An 18,021-nucleotide genomic window follows, 5' to 3' on the forward strand; every position below is an offset into this window, starting at 1 on the left:
CATGTGTAGCCAAATGAAATTTTATTGCTGGGAAAGTTTTTATCTATCATAATAATTTTGTAGATGATTTGAAAAGTAAAGCGTTGGTTTCTCTGGAGATAAGGTCATGTTAGTGACCGTCTCAAGGGATGGTTTCGTACCCATTATTCTTGCTTAAGATCATGGTCTAGGCTACCAGGAACCTGTAACTAAGAAAAGGAATGAAAGAGAACAAAACAGAAAAACTGCCATGAGAACTATGGCTCAATATGTTTTCTCCGGCTGAGAGTTCCACAACCAGTTCCTGGAGTCCTCCTTCTTTTGAAGTCTAATTCCTCAGTCTGTGGAACTTGTCACACAGATTCTACTGGGGTCGGTGTGGCAACTGCTGGTCTATTGCCATTTTCCCTTTAGCTTGGAGACCAACTCCCAGCCTTCTGGATACTTGAGATCATCCATCCCTTGGGTCACCCTGCTTTATCCAGGAATGTTCCTAAGCTGTTGGAGAGGCAGCTGGATGATCTGGTCCTCAGACCTTCATGATTGACATCAGTGAATAAACTACCTTCAGTGGTCAGCATTGCCAGGTGGGTTATACAGGCCTGCTTCAGTAGCAGGAAAGATGTTCACCCTCTCCATCAAGCAGGAAATAAAAAGCAATCGTTTTCCGTTTGCTTAGAAGGGCTAAGCTGTATAGCCCAGGATACCATACTCACTGCCACATAAGCCAGACTGGGGCTGTATACACCTGTAACCTCATCCTTGATGAGGATAAAGAATTTGAGAGATCAAGGCAACCTCCGTGACTCGTGAACAGAAAGGGCCAAGAGCACCTCCATGTGTCCGAGTGGGAAAGGATCTCATACAGCTTAGGCTAGCCTCAGCCTCCATCCCCCACACCCCAAGGGCTGGAATGACAGGCATGCACAACCAGCCATGCCTGGCCTCTGCACTATCTATTACGCATTCTTGGTAAACAACGCAAACTGAGCTACTTGCTGGCAGTGCCAAGTCTCTAACCTTCCGGCATTCTGGGGTCTTCCAAACCTCAGTTCCACGCAGTTCTGTTCCCATTCACAGAAGTCCAGGCGCCAGGCTACGTTTATGGTCTATTCATCCGAAAGCTCTGGCTCCTGTTCCTGCAGATCTCTTGGATGTCACCGAGTCCCCGCAGTTCTGCGCGCGTCCTCATAAAACATACCTGGGATTCCTAGTGTTAGCTTCCAGCTGGAATTTGAGTTCCAGAAAGGCTGAAAATCCCCCACCCACTCCGTGTGATCTTGGTAAGGCTACTTGATGATCGATTTATTTGGACACATTGTGGGTGTTCAGTGGGCGCACATTACGCTGCAATAGTTGCTTAGGAGCCCCCTCCCCCTCCCGTTATAGGACCTCCTTGGAAATGCAGTGTTTCCTACTCCGTACAAACCAGAGTCCCTTCATAGATACAAGGCCGGTCTGCCACGTAGATAGATACACACACACACACACACACACACACACACCCCAAAAACCAATAAAAAAAAAAGTGGAGATGCCGGGGATTGAACCCGGGGCCTCATACATGCAAAGCATGCGCTCTACCACTGAGCTACATCCCCTGATGGAAAACTGTGCTTTCTGGAATAGACAACGGAGTTGAAATGCTTGCCGTTCCAAGGTTTTTCAATCTTGATTTATGATGTTGGTGTCATGAGCTGAAGCCTCAGAAGAAAGGGAACAGAAAAGAAATAGAGAGAAGAGAGGGGAAGAGCCAGAGAGGAGGAACATGAACATAGAAGAGGGAAGGAAACATGCGCCCGTTGCTATCTGTGTCCTTCTATAGCAGCATGTCAGGAAGAACACAGGTGTAGCTTGTCCTCGTTAGTATAGTGGTGAGTATCCCCGCCTGTCACGCGGGAGACCGGGGTTCGATTCCCCGACGGGGAGGCTAACGCTGGATTTTGCGCTAGCATTTTTAGGATAACGTGGATGTGTACAAGAGGCTCTGAAATGACTGTCACCCCACCTTCTGCCTAATCCTACTCCCACTTTCATCAACTCTTTAGAGACCTCGTGGTTTGCATGGTTAGGAAGGAAGTCTGACCCTTGGTATCTGCATAATGCGGAACTCCCAAGAACCCCACCCTGCTGGCTAACAAGGCTGAGGGGCCCCTCCCTCCTTTCCCTCCCATTTTCTTCACCTTCTTATTCCACTTTTGCCCTAAAGATCGGTTTTTATTTTCTTTCTTTATTTTTAAAAGCCAAATAAAAGCACGCGCTGAGAAGGCATCCATCCGTTGCCCAAGTCTCGCCAGGGTTTTATTTTTTAATTCCTGGTTGGCCTTGTAACCCCAGCAGGCCTTCAACTCCGGGACAAGCCTCCTCTAGCACATGCCTTACAGAACGTCATGTCCTCCAGTGCCATTTTGGTTTGGTTTTGTGTTTTGAAACAAGACTTTATGTATCCAAGCTGATTGTTTTTTTAGATTCAAATTATTTTATGTATAACAACGTTTTGCCTGCTTGTATGTGTGTGCACTACGGGTGTGCCTGCCGCTTGTAGCTGTCAGTAGAGGGATGAGATCCCCTAAACCTGGAGTTGATGGCTGTGAGACACCATGTGGATGGTGGGAATCTGGACCAGCCTGAACTACTACTGAAGTCAAGGCTATCATGAGCATCTTATGCATCTTAGTAAGACCGCTTCAAATTAACAGTTTAAAAAGTCTGGGTGTAGAGTGTTTGCTTACCGTTGGGGATGTGAGGTGGGGTCCAGACAGGAATAGGATTTCAGAAGGACGCAAGCTCTCCTGCCTCCTCTATATCATCCCCCAAAGGGATAACTGAGCCCAATCTGGGTCCAGTCCAGGAAAATGGGCAGGCAGGTCTACTGTAGCCTAACTGTGTGATACAGAAAGCTAAGTCCTCCAGGACTGGAGACTGTAAGCTGAGGAAAATTTGTGTGTGTGTGTGTGTGTATGTATGTCTCTGTGTGTGTATCTGTGTCTGTGTGTGTCTGTATCTGTGTCTGTGTGTCTCTGTGTGTGTGTCACGTGTTTCCTCTCCCAATCTCTCCTTCTCATAGGGCTCACCCCAATAACTCCACACAGTTGTAGCCATTCTCCCCTCCCCCCCTTTTTAAAGATTTATTTATTTTATGTGGTCCTCTCAAATCCCATTATAGATGGCTGTGAGCTACCATGTGGTTGGTGGAAATCGAACTGAGGACCATCTGGAAAGACCATCCAGTGCTCCTAACGGCTGAGCCATCTCTCCAGCCCAGATCTATCTGGATATTTATTTATTTATTTACTCGCTTACAGCCCTGCCTCTCCTTTCCTCTCAGTCCCCCTCACCTCAGACAGCCCCTGTCCCCATACCTCCCTCCCCTTCTCCGAGGAGAAAGCACCCCACACACACCACACACACACACACACACACACACACACACACCACACACACACCCTGTGGATACCAACAAGCCCCGTCCATTAAGTCTCTGCAGGATTAGGGGCATTCTCTCCCATTGAAGGCCAGGGAAGGCGGACCAATTAGGGGAACCGGATCCACAGACAACAGAGACCCGGTTCCAGTTGTTAGGAGACCCACATGAAGATCAGGTCGCACATCTACATAGGTGCAGTGCCTAGATCCAGACCTCGTATCCTCTCTGGTTGGTGGTTCAGTCGCAGTGAGCCCGCAAGGGGCCAGGTTACTTGACTCTGTTGGTCTTCTTGTAGAATCCTTGTTGCCTCCGAGTCCCTCAATCCTTCCCCTAATTCTTCCACAAGACTCCCGAGCTCGGTCTAAAAGCTGGCTGTAGGTATCTGCGTCCGTTTCCACCTGCTGCTGGGCGGAGCCTCTCAGAGGACAGTCGTGCCAGACTCCAGTCTCCAAGCACGGCAGAGTACTATTAATAGAGTTTGGTTCTCGCCCATGGGATGGGTCTCAATTGGGTCAGTCATTTGTGGGCCGTACTTTCGGTCTCTGCTCCATCTTCGCCCCTACACATCTTGTAGGCAGGACAAGTTGTAGCCATTCTTTAAAACCACATTCTGACATATGAGATATTGTCAGGGCTGGGACACTTGACTTTTCGAGGGGACGCTTAGGGGACCTTGGCTTGCTAAATTTTGCACGTGGAAAGTTGACCATACTTTGCATTTTCCGCCAAGCCTTCAATGTCAATGCTCGGCCTTCATTTCTTTCCCCTCCCCGCCAATCCCAGACCAAGGCCATCAACAAGTCCCCTTCCTCCATCTGAGTCCTCCCCGAGCCGGGTGCTCTCCTGCAGGTGTAGCCCAAACACTGCAGCTTCAGGTTGGACCAGCACACCAGCCCTCATCCCTCCCGCGTGCGGTTGCCTCTCTAGCTCACTGCTCCACGCACGCCCCCTGCAGGCCACCTCGCGGATCTCTCGCTTCCTACCCTTGCTCCCCGGTACAAGCCTTCCGCACGCTGCTCCGCAGCAGTCAGGGTCCACTCCCAGCTGCACCTGATTTCTTTCCTCGTGCTTCCCAGCTGAGCCTGTGTGCACAAATATGGAGACCACCCACGCTGGGAGGCCGGATGTGAGTCGGGTGTGGCCCTGTCCAAGCAAAACCTCATTCCCGGGGTTGTTTACTGTAACCCTCTGGCTGCCGACAGCAGCTGCATTTGGAAATGACCCGGCCACTTCTCCGAGAGGAGAGCCGGGAACAGAAGGAGCAGATCTCTGAGCCAAGAAGGGCTCATTCGAGCGTTTGTCACTTAACAGGCCAGCTTAGGTGTGTGTACATCCAGCTAACAGGGAAAATGATAAATAAATTTGCAGTGGATGATGAGGTCCAGGGATTTCCTGCAGGATCCTCGTGTTTAGTGGTCTTAGGGGATGCGCAGGGACTACAGCACACCGGTAACCCAGGAATGAGGCGGCTAACGTAAATGAATTTCTAGGCATCGAGTGAAAATTTCTAGGCATCTAAGCTTGGAAAAGCCGAGTCAAAGCCGTAGAAACAACAAGGAGGAGAGAGAAAACGAGCCAGTAGCAACAGCCGCCGAAATAGCTCAGTTGGGAGAGCGTTAGACTGAAGATCTAAAGGTCCCTGGTTCGATCCCGGGTTTCGGCAGCTTGTACTTTTCCTGCTTTCAATTGATTAAAATGTTTTCAATTTCTTTCTACTGAAAATCCTGAAGCATCGTACATAAACGAGGAAGGCTTTGGTCCTTTACCATCCCGTTCTCCTTAGGGCTGGACGGACGTATTCCTAAAGCAAATACGCACCTTCCGCTCACGCGCGAATTAGTCTCTGTGATGTTTGTTGTATGCTGATGTACACTTGGCGTCTAATTATTAATTAATATCGCAGTCTAAATCCAGGTGGCAAAATAAAAACCTAAATAGAAAAGGAGCATTTCAAGAACGCGATTCAATCAAATCAGATTTATTGTTATGGAAGTCAAAGAATCTTAAAGGAGCTTCTTGCCAGCCGGGTTTTCAGCTCTCTTCCTCGTTAGTATAGTGGTGAGTATCCCCGCCTGTCACGCGGGAGACCGGGGTTCGATTCCCCGACGGGGAGGCTGCTAATTTTTATCTCTTGTTTTTCATTTATCTTCTAACCCATTTAAACTCTGCGACTCCCACGAGTACGTTCTACCTGTTGTAGATTAATCAAGCCTATGCTCCTTAACAGAGTACGCGATCTCAGCCCAGGTAGCAGATCGTGAGAAGGACACGGTTCTCCAGCTGCCGTCCCTCGGTCTCCCCGGTCCCCACCGTAACAAGATGGAGACCCAGCCCCGCTCACGCTGCGGCCGGCGCTGCGTTTCCTTCTCCCTCCCGACCCTACTCGGCCCTTCTACTATCTGTGAGTTCGGGACGTTTTCTTGTCCCTCACACAATTGCACATCCTTCCGAATTGTCACCATCCTTGCGTTCATTTATTCCCTCGTGGGCCCCTTTAAAAGGATTGGGTGGTCAGTAAAAAACACAAAAAAACACAACAAAACAAAAAAACAGAGCTACGCACGCGAAGAACTGGGAACTTCGTTCCCCGCTGAGGGCAAAAGGCCGTGGGGTGGAGCAGGAGCGCCCTCGGCTTGAGCCTTGCCAAAATCGTGCCCCCCGATTCTCTCCCAAGGCCTCAGATCCAGAGGTGAAACGACCACACCTCTTGACCATGGACACCTCTACACCCCGTGAGCAACGCCCTGAGACCCAGAGGCAAGATGGTGTGGGACTTCACACACACCTGAGGCAGGGGCATGACGGTGTGGAATGCAGCAGCCCCTTGGCTACTACCGCCACAGCTCCTGCTCAAGTCTCCAGTCTCTGTCCTTGTTGACTGTCCCAGTGAGCAGCAGCAGGGGTTGGTTCTACGATTGTCTCCATGGTCCACTTGAGGCTCAGAGAGGTCAGGCAACCCCAGACGCTATGCCCAGCATTCTTACAGCCCCGGTTGCTGTGAGCGCGCTAATGGGTGTGAGTAGCAGGTCATTTGAAGGTACAGGATCCACACCGGAAATAAGAGGCAATCCCCGGGTGCAGCCCTGGAGGAGGCTTGGGGTCTCTCCTCATGATTCCCAGTCCAAAAAAAAAAAGCCCCGCTTTCACTGAGATATTTGCATTCTTGCTCCCAAATTGAGGAGCCGTGATTGTGAGGTCTCAAACTGTTTGGCCATTGTCATATCCAGAAAATTCTTCCAGAAGCGAGGAAGGCGAAGGTGGGGAGAGGGGTTTTCAAACAAGATAGCGTCTCAAGTGTGAGGAAGCAGAGAAGTCTGGGTGTGGAACATTGGGGTCAAGTCCTTATTTATTGGGGGAAATGTATGTATTTTTTAACTTATTTTTACTTTCTGCTTGTTTTTTGAATCGGGTAAAAGTTTACCTTAAATCAAAGTAATAATGAACACTTTTATTTAAAAGAAGAGGTAATTTATGTTGCCAAGTCCTTAAGACCCCTTTAAATAAATACTATTTTAATTCACAAGGAACTAGGGAAAAACAGGAACGCAAATCGTTATTGAAACAGTACAACAGGGTTGCTTGGAAGCCTTTTATGGCAAGTGGGGGATGTAGCTCAGTGGTAGAGCGCATGCTTTGCATGTATGAGGCCCCGGGTTCGATCCCCGGCATCTCCACTCCTTTTTTGAGCCATTTCTGTCTCTGGGTCTTTGCGATAGACTATCTCCAGGAAAGACTATTCGCTATTACGATGACGTCTTGGAACTGGGAATTTTATATTCATTCTTACTCTGAAACCTGTAAAAATTTAAATAAGCGTCTCTGGAAGGCTCATAAGGGAGTGGGCAGCAAAGCAAAGTGATGACTGATGACCACGGTTGGTTAGATTATTGAAGGTAGAGGCTGACTCCCGGGACGCAGGAGTGCAGGGCACTCGAGGTCCAGCTGCCCTCGCCGGGTCCTGGCTTTGCGCAGCAGGCTCCGTACCTGATAAGAATGAATGACATAGCTTTTCATATTCAGAGATGCACGGTGCGTGCATGTCTTTACCATTCAAGTAAAGGTGCACTTTAATAAAAATAAATAAATAAATAAAATTTAAGATTCTACACATCAGGTTGACAACACCGGGGTAAGGAGCTCACTGTCACCACATCCCTGTCATGTGACTGGACTTGTCCTCTGGCTGTCCTGGCACCCGCTCTGTAGTCCAAGCTGGACTTTGTACTCGCAGAGGTCACCTGCCTCTGCGTTCTTCATGCTGTTTGTTTGTTTGTTTGTTTTTCCCCGAGACAGGGTTTCTCTGTATAGCCCCTGGCTGTCCTGGAACTCACTCTTGTAGACCAGGCTGGCTTCGAACTCAGAAATTCACCTGCCTCTGCCTCCCAGAGTGCTGGGATTACAGGCGTGCGCCACCACCACCCGGCTTCATGTTGGTATTAAAGGCATGTACCACCATGACTGGTCTTTTATTTTAAGTTATTACTTTGTATTTTGTAAGTTTGTATTTTATTTTATGTGTATCAGTTTTTGACTGCATATTTCTGTGTACCTATGTGTGAAGTGTCCTCAGAGGCCAGAAGGTTTTGGATTCCCCTGGAACTAGAGTTACAGACGGTTGTGAGCAAGGCGTGCGTGCTGGGAACTGAACCCAGTAGCCAGTGCTCTTAACTACCGAGCCATCTCCCCAGCCTCATACAATGTGTAGCTACCATAGTCACCCCTCACATTGCCCCTCCAATTCCTCCACGCTCGTCCTATCCCCATGTCCCCCTTCCAATTCTATGCACACACACCCATGTATATATATGTAAACTCACTGAGTCCAATTTGTGCTCCAGTGCATTCAGTGGAGAACGGTTAACCTACAAGGACCCTCCCTTCCTGTGGGTTTGTGTACCGGAGGCTATCCTTGGAGAACTCTGGCCTGGCCGGGTGGGAAAGTTCAACAAAGGGGAAAGGGCAGGAGCAGGAAGGGAGAATTGTCTCCACCACGCCACTTCCGGTGCGGTGCGGGAGCTGCAGCTGCTAATGTTTCTCCAAGAACAGGAAAAGGTCCTACTGTCCCTGCAGGGTCTTGGGGCTTCTAGCCTTAGCTCGACTTTACCGGTCCACTGCCCCGCCCCTTCCCAGCAGCGATTAACTATCCATGGCTCCCCATCCTCCTTCTCCATCAATACCAGAATGTTGACTGGCTATTATTGCAAAATAGGGCTTCACAATATAGCTATGTCTGGCTTGAAACTCACTGTAGTCTAGGCTAGTCTTGAATTCACACAGATCCACCCGCCTCTCTGCCTCTCAAGTGCTCAGATAGAAGATGTGCTTTGAGGCCTGCTCCGATTAACATGACTGGAGCCATTTTCGTATTCAGTCTCCATTTTGCTCAAAAGGTGAAAAATCAGGTTCTCGGACTCCACTTCCCATTCGTAGCTGACACTGAAATTTTCTCATAAAAGGTCATAAGATAAGGCTGTGGTTATAATACCCATGCTCTGTTTTCTTAATACTCCAGAAAACCCCTAACCACCACCTCACATCCCTCACCTAATACCAATCATATTAAACTTCAGTCTAATTAGACAAAATGCTCCCACCTCCGGACTCCTTGACTTCAGAACTTCTTTGTTGTTGTTGTTGTTGTTGTTTTGGATTTGGTTTTTTCGAGACAGGGTTTCTCTGGCTGTCCTGGAACTCACTCTGTAGACCAGGCTGGCCTCAAACTCAGATATCCACCTGCCTCTGCCTCCCAGAGTGCTGGGATTACAGGCGTGCGCCACCACTGCCAGGCTACTTCAGAACTTCTAAACTTCAGTTTTCCTATAAGAAACCTGCCCAGAGAGCAAACCAACGTCACAATTTGGATCCTGAGTCCTCTGTGACCTTGGTTGATCAGTCTTGGTGTGTGTGTGATTAATAAGTGGTGTGTGTATTTAATAAAAAATAAACCTGCAGTGTTGGGAACCAAACCTGGATCCTCCTCCTCTCCCCTCCTCCCCCCTCCTCCCCCTTCCTCCCCCTCCTCCTCCTCCTTCTCTCTCTCTCTCTCTCTCTCTCTCTCTCTCTCCTTCTCTCCCTCCATCCCTCTACCTCCTCTGCTCTCTTTCTTTTGACGGTCTATGTAGCCCTGGCTGTCCTAGAGCTCACCGCATAGACCAGGATAGCCCCTGCATTAGTCAGGATTCTCTAGCGTCACAGAACGTATGGGTAGTCTCTATATAGTTAGGGAATTTGTTGGTGACTTAACAGTCTGTAGTCCAACTCCCCAACAATAGTCAGCAGCAGCTGTGAATGGAAGTCCAAGGATCTAGCAGTTGCTCAGTCCCACAAGGCCAGCAAGTGAAGAAGAGAGAGAATAAATCTTCCTTCTTCCAGTGCCCTCTGTAGGTCTCCAGCAGAAGGTATGGCCCATATTAAAAGCATGTGCCACCATTTTTTTAATCCCAGATGGCCTTGAACTCGGAGATCTCCCTGTCTTAATCTTCTGGAATTCACAGCCACTATGCCTCCGTGTCAAGATCCAGGTCAGAAACTTGTATCTCCCAGCCTCCAGATTAGGATCACAGTGAGCCTTCCAATTCTGGATTGTAGTTCATTCCAGATAGAGTCAAGTTGACAACCAGGAATAGCCACTACAGAGTCAAAACTCACTTGAGATCCGCCTGCCTCTGCTTCCCAGAGTGCTGGGATTACAGGTGTGCGCCACCACTGCCTGGCAAAGGTATACATTTGTGTGTGCTGTTTATTGGTTTTTCAAGGCAGGGTTTCTCTGTGTAGCCTCAAACTCAGAAATCCTCCTGCCTCTGCCTCCCAAGTGCTGGGATTAAAGCATGAACATGCATCACAATGCCCAGCTCTTTCTTTTCTTTTTTATTAAAGATTTATTCATTTTATGTATAAGAGTACACTGTAGCTGTCTTCATGCACCAGAAGAGGGCATCGGATCCCATTACAGATGGTTTTGAGCCACCATGTGGTTGCTGGGATTTGAACTCAAGACCTCTGGAAGAGCAGTCAGTGCTCTTAACCACTGAGCCACCTCACCAGCTCCCTCTTGATACCATTCTCAACTCTTCCCCTCCCTCCTCCCGGCACGCCCCACCCCCCAACCATATTTTTCTCTCCCTTCATGTCAAAGCTTTTCTTTATTATTTTTAAAGATTATTTTGTTTTTATGTGTGGGTATGATCGCCTGCATCTGCGTCTGTCTGTGCACTACCTGGGCGCCTAGTGCCTCAGGAGACCAGAAAAGGGCGCGGGATCCCTTGGAACCGGAGTCAGCTCTTTCTTATCCGCTGAACCATTTCCATGACCTGTTATTATTATATCCGAGACTAGGTCTCAACTCTGTAGCTCTGGCCTCATAGTGTAGACCAGGCTAACCTCAAACTCAGAGATCCGCCTGCCTCTCTGCCTCCCGAGTGCTGGGCAGTTTTTATTTTTGAGTCAAGATGGCTGACGTGACGTGACTCACCACTGAGGTGCTGACACACAGGCTTAATGCTGTTGGCAATGGCTCCTTCTAATGTCAACAAGATTGAAAAGCAGTTGATGGTTATTTTTAAAATAGTCTGTCCGGTCTGACAGGAAACTAATGACCTGCTTCTCGTCTGCCTTTTGTCTTTTACCTTACGGATAGGGTAAGGTAAAGGGACAAGAGACACCACCAGGAGGCGCCATCATTTTCAAAGGCTAGGGCTAGGAATGGGGTTTCTCCAGAGTCACAAATCTGTAAAAATATGCTGTCTTTCTCTTGTCTTTCTTTCTTCCTTCCTTCCTTCCTTTCTTTCTTTCTTTCTTTTTCTTTCTTTCTTTCCTTCCTTCCTTTTTTCTTTCTTTAGTTTGTTCATTCCAACTAATGGACATTTTTTAACAGTAAAATAATTTTAAAATTAATATTTTTGGTTAGCTTGTGAACTACCTGGTTTCATTAAGGCAAATCCATACACCATACACATGTGTCATTATATGTTGTTCCTATTCCCCTACCTTTTTATTTTAAGTTTTTTAATTTTTTCTTTTCTTTTCTTTTCTTTTCTTTTCTTTTCTTTTCTTTTTTGTTCACCATATAGCCCTGTAGACCAGGCTGACCTACTCCAAGATCCATTTGCCTCTTTTATTTTTTTTTTAATCTGGAGACAAGGTCTCTCAGTCCACAGTGGCCTGGAACTCATCATCATAGCTCGGCCTCCCAAATTCTAGATACAGGCATGGACTACTCTCCCAGCTTATAATAAAATGCAGCAGTTGGAAAAACATGTTTTTGTCAGGTGGTGGTGGCAGCGGCTGAGGCAGCTGTGGCGAAACAGAGTTCCAGGACAGCCAGGGCTACACAGAAACCCTGTTTCAAAAATCCATATATAAAACAAAAGCAAAAACAAAAACAAGCAAACAAATGAGTTAATAAAAAACGAGGAATAAGAACAGCATATAATAACATATATGCATGAATGTGCTTTCATGAAACCTGGTAGTTCACAATACTAACCAAAAATATTAACAAAAAATTATTTTACAGCTTAAAAACAAATCTATTAGATATCCGTGAATGGTGGACTTCAAGGAAAGATAGAAGGATGGGTGCCAAGGATTGGGAGAGGGGTGAGCTAAACGTTTAATCGGGTTCTGAAAGATGAGTGTCCTGGCTTAGTTTTGTATCCAAATACTTGGAAGGCTGGTGCAGGAGGATTACCTGGAGTTTGTGATCAGTCTGAGCTATATAGTAAAGGACAATATAAACCCCGTGTGTTTCCATTTTAAAGATCATTCTGATTTCAAAAGAGGCCATAGGGCACCTGTAGGACCTCCTTTTGGGGAGACCCCCACTCCATTCTCGGGATAGCATACACCCAAGGAAATGAGAGAGACCGACTTGATGCAAACGCATGAGGTAGTTTATTATCAGAGCTCAGGACCAACACGTATCTCACAGGAGACAGAGGAGTTGACCCTGAGGCTCAAAAGTTAGGAGTTTATATGGGAAAAGTCAGGGGGGTTGTCAGGGGGGTTTGGCACGGTAACACATGATTTGCTAATTCAAACATTGGCGGGTGATTCGGGTGCGCAGGGTGGGTTTTTTTTGGCATACCTGCATATCTGGCCGTCAGCAATGTAGGAGGGCGGTTTATTTTTGTTAGCAGGAAGGTCATTTTAAACTGCATCCAAGGACAGGAGACAGGAGACTCCAGTCCAGATAGAGTCTGACCCATAGGAGTTTCCCCAGGCATGCCCCTTATCTTTTATGGCCAGTCTGTTTGTGGAATGGCTCAACCACAACCTTGCTTCAAGCTTGTCCGGCCTGCCCCGGCTCTAGTCTGCTTGCTGCCTCAACTATGGATTCTGAAAAGTCCCAACTCCCTTCACACCAACTTCAGGAATAGATAAGTCCCAGAAACAAAGTCATAAGACACTAGCTCAAGCCGGGCAGTGGTGGCACACCCTTTAATCCCAGCCTTTGGGAGGCAGAGGCAGGTGGATTTCTGAGTTTGAGGCCAGCCTGGTCTACAGAAGTGAGTTCCAGGACATCCAGGGCTACACAGGGAAACCTTGTCTCAAAAACAAAGACACCAGCTCTAGGAACAGACCATAAAATCCAGAAACAAAATCATAAAACCTTTTCCCAAAGAACAGCCTGGGGATAACCACAAAAATGGGAAAATATATCTCAGAACGAGACAGCTATACTGGGCAGCCCTATTTCATCACTTGACACAGGAATGCGGACCACTGACCACCTGTGACCTCCCTAGCACCCACCAATGAAAATTTAGATTACTTAATCCTTCTAGAGAGTTCCCCTGTTCCCTAAAGCTGCCTGCCTTTGTCTGGGGTCGCCATTTTAGAAAATGGTTGAGCCCCACATGTTGATCGTTTCTGCAGAGTAAATGCTCTTTATTTATATACGGAGTCTGGGGTCTTCCTTCAGCGATTTCCAGACCCTTACATAATATGAAACTCTCCTTCCAGAGAGCAGGGGGTCTGGAGACAGGGCCCAGCAGTTACAAACATTTGATGTTCTTAGAGAAGACCGGAGTGTGGTTCCCAGCCCCCACAGTGCAGCTCCGGATCATGTGTAACTCCGGCGCCAGTGAATTCCTCACTTCCCTCTATGGGATACTACCTGCACATGGTGCCCAGATCATACGTGCAGTCAAACACCCGTGCACAGAGAATAAAAAGAATTAAACCTCTAGGCAAACAGGGGCTTAGTGAATAACATCGTAGCCACAAGTTCAACCCCACGCGTGTAAGGTGACTCCACGCGGCTGATCTTCAGCCTCCACGTGCACGGCCTAACGCGCAGCCCACGGCTCCACCCCCAGTAATACACAAATGAAATGTCGGCCAACTTTTGTCAGGCAGTGGTGGTGCACATCTTTAATCCCAACGCCTTAAATTCCGAAAGCTGGTGGATCTCTGAGTTTGAGGCCAACCTGGCCTACAGAGTAAGTTCCAGGAGAGTCGGGGCTGTGGTGGTTTATAAAGAGATAAAGAAGAAATGTGTTTGTAGGTAGTGAGGTTTGGTGTGTGGGAGGTGCCTCTGTGGGCCCATGCTGAGGCATCCCTTCCCCCTTCTATACTCATTGTCGCGAATAGAATAGAATTTATTCAGGGCATGGGAGGGAGACGAGCATCTGGAGGGGGAGTAGGGGTGGGGGGAGGGGATTGGAGAGAGAGGGGGTGGGGAAGAGGATAAGGGAGCAGGAACAAGAGAGAGCAAGACCTTGAGGAGGGGGCAAGCCGTCTCTTTTATAGTGAGTCAGGCAAACCTGGCTGTTGCTAGGCAACCGTGGGGCGGAGCTTAGACTAAACTCCAACAAGGGCTATACAAAGAAACCTCGTCCTTGAAGAAAAGAAAAAAAAAAGGAAGCTGTTTTAATTCAGGCTTATGCGTGGTGTGGGGGTCCACAGAGTGTGAGGAAGGGCTCCTCTGTTGTTTTGTGATGGCGGACTAGAATTGAGATGGGTTTGGAAGTCTCCGGCTCTCCAGGGTTGCCAGGAACCTTCAATGAATCGACTGGGTGGTTCCGGAGCGTGCCAGCCAGGGTTGCATTCGCTAAGGCCCTAGTCATGCCCACAGCGATACAGGAGGTGGGGTACCTTTATTGCAAACTGTCTGAGATTCTCCAGTGATGTATACGGGAAGGAAGGAGGCCACGCCCAAAGTCATATGCTTTAGGCCTTAAGCCTGCTTCCCTGTTCCCCTAACATAAACTATCTGAATGAATATGAAGGCAGTGTGAGTCAGCCTGTACAAAAAAAAAAAAATCGGCTGTATTGGCTCTCATTTATGTATTTGATGTTACTGGCTAAGGTCAGGCCTCAGCTCGGAAAGCAAGCAGACAAAAATACTTGTTTATGAGCACGGGTAGAAAGGCTGGACTCGGGGAGCCGCAGCTCACATAGGACCCAGCCTGGGATCTACGTGTTTCTAATTTTGGAAAATTTGAAGAATTACTTGGTTTGGGTTTTTGTTTGTTAGAGGGTTACATACAAAGAAGGCGTATCACGGGGGCAGGGTGGGAAGCACACCGGAAAAAAAGAAAGAAACCCCTCGTAGTGCACAGACCTAGTGTCTGATCTTGAGGGTGCGCCATGGCTGGGCTTCTCTAAGCTTGTTCATAAGCAGGAAGCAGAACGCCACACCCTGTTTTTCTCTCTCCCTTTGCTCTACAAGCTGAGGCGTGCCCTTGGACTTGGTAACCTTGTCAGGTTAGATAACCCGTGACAAAACAGGCTTCTGGCTCCACACTTCCTTCTGGGGAGAAAAACACCAACTGACCCTTGTGCTTTGTCCCCACCCCACCCCGTCCCCTATTACGGAATCCAGTCACACACCAGGTGTGACCTTCAGGCCGGGATGACCCTGCAGCAGGGACACGCGGGCGGCGGCCACCCATCCCCCATGCCGCCACGCAGCCCCCTGAACAGCCCATCTCGCGTAGGCGTCCTCAGCCAATCCCTCCCCGTTGCCGGGGCCCCTTTCCCTGTCCCCATTGGTGCCAGCTCTGAAGCGATCGATCATCCCAGGTAACCCGCAAAGCACGGGCCTGGGTGTGGAACGAACTGCCAAAGGAATCCAGTGAGTCACGGAGCTTCTAGCACGTTCTAGCATTTCCCGTTCTGGGTCAGGAGGTTTGGGACTTTTTGTGACTTGATACCTAAGCCCCTGGGGCCAAGTAGGACGTGGAGACGTTGTCCCTTTCAGAAAACACGCCAGCAACCAGTCATGGATCTGCTCCCAGGTTCTCTGTAAGGGAAATCTGAGGACAGAGACAGAATTCCGTTTGGGCGGCAGTGCCTGTCACTGTGATTTGCCTATGACTGTCTCTGGCATTTGTGACCAGAATTATCCCCTCAAGGCTTGTAACAAACTTGCTGGGTGGCTCCTGGCGGGGGCAGCTGCTGTGCTGGGAGCAGCAGCCGGCTCTGAGGGGGAAGTCATTTGCTCCCATCCTGGCTGTCTGCGCCCTTTAAGAAGTAGGTCACCTCTGGTGTAAGAACACACTGTGGATGGGTTCTTAAAAACAAAACAAGGCGCTGATATTAGGGTGCAAAGGGAATAAATATTTAAAAAAAAGAATTAAAAAAGAAAAAAGTTTGCTTGTGAAATTAAGAGGGGGATTAGATAGGAAGTGTTGCAGGGAAGAAGTGACGTATGATTAAAAATTAAGTGTATGTATCAAATTCTCAAAATTATTAGTTTTTCGAAAAGGTTTCTCTGTGTAGCCCTGGCTGTCCTGGAACTCATTCTGTAGACCAGGCTGGCCTCGAACTCTGCCTCCCACGTGCTGGGATCAAAGGCATGCGCCACCACTGCCCAGCTCAAAGATTATTTTAACATATATATTTTAAAATGGGAGCCAGGGGTGGTGGGGTACCACGCCTTTAGTCCCAGCATTCAGGAGGCAGAGGCAGGAGGAGTTCTGTGAGTTCCGAGGGCCAGCCTGGTCAGTTCCAGAACAGCCAGGGCTACACAGTGGAAACCCTGTCTCCAACCAAAACCAAAACAAACCAAAAAAAAAAAAAAATCCCATCCATATTTTCAGAAAACTATCCTTATCCTTCTCCTGACAGAAATTAGCATATATTAATTACACATAATAGGTTTCAGTATTATAGGCTCATAATGTAATGTATTTTTATCATGGTTGTTGAACTTGAGATCAAGTCTTTCTGACAGGCTTATGCTCAGTACTTTCTTCCTTACCCCAGACCTTTGAGAATTTCTTCCTTTCAAGCTGACCTTGGCCAGGTCCAGCCCTCAAGCTCTGATTCTCGGCTCCCTCCCCCGCTTCTGAAATCAAGGCTGCTTGGCTCTGACTCTTCTAGACTTTGGAAAAAAAGCTGATGCCACAAGCTGGTGACTCAGCCAAGAAACAGGAATCACGAGGCTGAAGCAAAGGGACAGCCAAATATAGCGATGGTGGGGCTGGAATCCAGGATCGCTTTAGAACCAACTTCGGTGTTTTGTCCCTTTCTTCAAACTTCTGAATTCTAGAAAGAACTGACCTGCACAGAAATCGGCCTCGGAAACCACCATGACTTCCCAGGAACCCAGAGAATGACATTAATTTAATTTTACAGTGGCGTATAACTGATCATAGAAAAATCACAGAAAGTAAAGTCTATTCTGAACAATACCTGAAATTAAAGTATATTTTGAATAATACCTCTGATCTTGAATGCTTATGAGTTCTTAAACCAGAGAGCCAGACATGCCTCAAATCTCCCCATCTGAGTGGTTAGAGTCCAGCCTGATCTATGTCAGGAATCCGAGGGCAGCCAGGGATGGAGTATGGAGACATTTTGCCCTGTCTCAAAAACAAAACAAAACAAAACAAAACAAAACAAAAGTGCTGAGATTAAATTAAAGGCATTTAGCCGGGGAGTGGTGGTGCACTCCTTTGGTCCCAGCACTTGGGAGGCAGAGGCAGACAGATTTCTGAGTTAGAGGCCAGCCTGGTCTACAGGGTGAGTTCCAGGACAGCCAGGGCTATACAGAGAAACCCTGTCTCGGAAAAAAAAACCAAAAAAAAACGCCCCCCCCCCAAAAAAAGAGTGCCCCTATATGTGAGTGCCCCTAGGGACACTACACACACACACACACACACACACACACACACACACACAAACACCTACCCCCAAGCTGGAGTCAAAGGCCTTTGTAAGCTAGCTGCCTGACAGGGTTGCTGAATATTGAACTCATGTTCTGGGGAAGAAGACCTGCTCTTACTGCTGAGTCATCTTCCCACCCCAGGGATTCAATTCTTACCTTGTAAGTTCTTAGGCCTTACACTTCAAAAACCTGAACATTTTGAATCTTACAAGCAGGGTAAGCTGGGCTGTGGTGGCACACGCCTATAATCCCAGCACTTTGGGAGGCAGAGGCAAGCGGATTTCTGAGTTTGAGGCCAGCCTGGTCTACCGAGTGAGTTCCAGGACAGCCTGGGCTTTACAGAGAAACCCTGTCTCGGGGAAAAACAAAAAAACAAGCAGGGTATATGTTTGCTGTAATCTGAACATTGTATTAAACGTGTACATTTGGGTTTTTGTTTTTGTGGGTTGTTTGTATTGTTTTTGTTGTTGGTGGTGGTTTTTGGTTTTTCAAGACAAGG

The 18,021-nt window shown here is 47.9% G+C and overlaps 5 non-coding genes across 5 annotated transcripts; 4 read left to right on the top strand and 1 right to left on the bottom strand.

Annotated features, from left to right (window-relative positions):
- Positions 1 to 1,508: 1,508 nt before the first annotated feature.
- On the bottom strand, positions 1,509 to 1,580 carry Trnaa-ugc (transfer RNA alanine (anticodon UGC)). Its single transcript has one exon. It is a non-coding gene; the product is annotated as a tRNA-Ala (tRNA).
- Positions 1,581 to 1,836: 256 nt separating this feature from the next.
- Positions 1,837 to 1,908, top strand: Trnad-guc (transfer RNA aspartic acid (anticodon GUC)). Its single transcript has one exon. It is a non-coding gene; the product is annotated as a tRNA-Asp (tRNA).
- A 3,088-nt stretch (positions 1,909 to 4,996) lies between these two features.
- On the top strand, positions 4,997 to 5,069 carry Trnaf-gaa (transfer RNA phenylalanine (anticodon GAA)). The gene has a single exon. It is a non-coding gene; the product is annotated as a tRNA-Phe (tRNA).
- A 378-nt stretch (positions 5,070 to 5,447) lies between these two features.
- On the top strand, positions 5,448 to 5,519 carry Trnad-guc (transfer RNA aspartic acid (anticodon GUC)). The gene has a single exon. It is a non-coding gene; the product is annotated as a tRNA-Asp (tRNA).
- A 1,489-nt stretch (positions 5,520 to 7,008) lies between these two features.
- On the top strand, positions 7,009 to 7,080 carry Trnaa-ugc (transfer RNA alanine (anticodon UGC)). The gene has a single exon. It is a non-coding gene; the product is annotated as a tRNA-Ala (tRNA).
- Positions 7,081 to 18,021: the final 10,941 nt, after the last annotated feature.

The sequence above is a fragment of the Apodemus sylvaticus genome, chromosome 22 (genome assembly GCF_947179515.1).
Source record: "Apodemus sylvaticus chromosome 22, mApoSyl1.1, whole genome shotgun sequence".
Lineage (NCBI taxonomy): Eukaryota > Metazoa > Chordata > Mammalia > Rodentia > Muridae > Apodemus > Apodemus sylvaticus.